This window comes from Montipora capricornis, chromosome 11, assembly GCF_036669925.1.
Source record: "Montipora capricornis isolate CH-2021 chromosome 11, ASM3666992v2, whole genome shotgun sequence".
NCBI lineage: Eukaryota > Metazoa > Cnidaria > Anthozoa > Scleractinia > Acroporidae > Montipora > Montipora capricornis.
Genome location: NC_090893.1, coordinates 23,183,760 through 23,187,117, shown reverse-complemented (window position 1 = coordinate 23,187,117; position 3,358 = coordinate 23,183,760).

Here is a 3,358-nt window from a genome sequence, read left to right as displayed (position 1 = left end):
TACATGGCTATTTGATAATTTATAACAACTTCTAGACATCGTTTAGTCCAGTGTGCGCGTCTTTTTATGCAAACTCTTGTGCGGGTCCTTCACACGCAACACACCTGCTGGTAACACATATACATCTGGAATGTATCGCATGGTTCTACCAGATACGTTATAAGTGACACGTTAAATGGCACGTTAAATGCTTTGTTTGGTAAAGGGAAGACCTTGTATGGACAGAATGCAATTCAGCCCCTTTGATTCACACGCGTTCGCGTTTCTCTCGTCAGTCCAACCTTGAGAAAATTTTGGGCTACTCCTAGTCTTCGAGTTTTATTCTTTACCTTCTGCGATAGCCTGATAAATGCGGGCTCCAAAAGGCAACTGCGACTTCTAAGTGGCACGAACGGTCAATGATTTTTTTGGTAAGCTACTTTCAGTTTGCGAAATGTGAACACATCTGGGTCAAAGGAAAGGGAGAAAGCCGAGGAATGAACTGAGTTGATGCCCGTCTACCCAATCCATTCAAAGCTCTCTAATTTTCGATATTTTGGGGAGTGTACAGCTATTTCTTTGTGTTTTAGCCAGTTATGCCCAAATTGTCAAAACTTGTAAATTCTCTCCACGGTCTATCAGGTAACGAGCACGAGGCTCTGAAGTTTCTGATGGTAATAGAAATTGGAAATAATGTTAATAATATTTGGATCCTGTGTTTACCTAGTAAGAAGGCTTCGATGTTTATTTTCATTGTCTCTAGACTTCTTTACAAATCAACAAGCCTAGCGCATCCGATGATAATGGTTCAGACGTTTTCTCATCTGGCTCACAAGAATCTCTGACAGCAGGAGAAACATCAACAGAATGGCAGCCCACGCCACAGATACAAATGAAACTTCACTCACTCAATAATTTTCTGAGGCAAGCTGGTGATGGCAGAGTGAGTCCTATACGATCTCAGCTCAGTACTAACGTGGACAACATCTCATCACCCACTGCCCGCTATTACAGGCGCAAAGGGGTGCAAGCTGTTGAGTCAGTTCTAGATGCCATAGCCCCGGGGCAGAATAGATGGCTTCTGCAGCAAGTAATGGAGGTTTGCAGCCATACAACTACTGGCCCGAATGTTAACATATCAGAGAAGACACTACTATCCAGGCTTGTTACCCTATACAATGAGGCAGTTAACTAGTATACAAGGCAGCAGATCCTGTCAGTGTTTGTAGGCGATTATTCAAAGACAGAGCTGCTAGCATTTATTCCAAGTTTAACCAAGTGGAGGATCGATGAAGCAAGGAAACACGCTTTCCATACCAGTCCAGGTCATACGATTGACCCTTCTGTTATACATCGCTGCCGACTTGATCCAGTTAAAGTGGACCATTTTCTACAGGCGCCTGAAGTCTCCAAAAACGCATCTGAAGACTGACTACAAAATTGATGTTTCCAGATACGACCCTTGTGGTGATCACTGTAGTGTGTATGCCCTGAGTACTGATGAGCAGGAGTATCATGGGCATTGTGACCATGAGCATAACTTAATCTGTGACAGATGTGACAACTACAGAAATGTTCTCGTAGACCTACAACTATCATTATCTTCTCCCTCTGTCAAATATAGGTGAGCAGTAAAATCAGTATTGTTCTTCATCTCATTGTATGCTTTATTCTGGTGGCTGTGTTGTTGTGAATTGTTCATAAAGACCAAGTGAGAATGGGGAATGGGTACTTTCAATGCTGGCAATTCCTCCTCTGAATCTTAGCAGATTGTAATGTGTACTGAGGAAAGAGAGAGAGAGAGAGAGAGGGAGAGGGAGAGAGAGAGAGAGAGAGAGAGAGAGAGAGAGAGAGAGAGAGAGAGAGAGAGAGAGAGAGAGAGAGAGAGAGAGAGAGAGAGAGAGAGAGAGAGAGAGAGAGAGAGAGAGAGAGAGAACAACAAGCGTAAGCCCAACCCTTGGTCACATTAGTGGGTCGCCAGTGGTCGACCAACCATGATGATGATTATGACGATGTTGAAATAATGGTTTATTCATTTTCCTCATTTTTCTATAAATGCATGCAAATTATGCCGATACTCAAATGATAAAGATGATAAAATGATGACATCGGTAACACTGTAGTTTTTATGCAGCGGTAACGATGAAGAGGAAGAACTGAAGCATGATGTTGAATCAACCATTCCCAAGGTGGACGAATGGAAGGCCCACATTCTTCGAGCGGCTCATCAAGATGCTGCGAAAAGTGATATCATTGACCACTTGACATCACACCAGGTCCTCCTGATTATGGATTGAGCCATGAAATTTTTGCCAACCAGTTTTAGAGAAACTCAGCGAGACTGGTTTGGTAAAAAGAGCAAGTCATGGCACGTAACAGTTGCAGTTACAAAGAGCAATTCAGATAATGTTGAGGTTGTAAACTCAGGAAAGGTACCATTTCTTTAACTTTTGAATTCATGCTGACGCATTCAGTGCGATAAATCAATCAGAAATTATTACATACAACTCGCTGAAAGTGCGAGAAAATGTGCGCATAAAATTCGCGAGTATTGCTTTTGCTTTTCATTAGTTTATAAACTGGCTTTAGGTTTGTAAGCCAGTCACGTGCACTAGCGTAGAATTCGCAATTTCGTTACTACTCTCAACAGTTATTTGGAAACCATTCTGTGCCACTTCTTTTTTTTCGTTGCATCGCCTTGTAGACGGGTAGCTACTAGACTGCTGTGCTATTACTCTTTAACCAGAAAGTTCAGCCACGTGCGTTTCCAAAAAATATTGTCATAGTGGGTAAACTCATACCCAGGTCTCCCACGGTTAATGACAAAGTCACATTTCCAGTGACAGAGCAAAATCAGGGATACGATACTAAAACCACTGGAGCATGGTTTTTAAATATCTCCTTATCCAATAAAAATTCAAGAATCTCATCGGCTAAATACGTATGGGTCAGTTAACCATTTGAAGCTGAATGTGTCTTTTATTACATTTTTAGGCCACGCATACGTCCATTTGTTTGAGGAATGCACTCAAAACTGGTTTGCGGTGGCTTTAATCATAGAGCATACACTCACAACCGTAAAAGAGGCAAACCCTTCCATTCAAGAAGCATTCTTGCGCAGTGACAATGCTGGATGCTACCATTGTGCTTATCTCATCCTCTCACTTCCAAGCCTTGGAGACCGTGCAGGCATTTTAGTGATCCACAGGCTGGAAAGGACGTCTGTAACAGAAGAATCGCCACGGTTAAAAGTCATATGAGGCGTTACATCAATGAAGGGCATGACATCAGAAAAGCCAGTGATATGAAGGCTGCTATCGATTCTTACGGTGGTGTCAAAGGGTGCCAGGCAGCAGTGGTGAAGGTGCAGGAGTAAGGT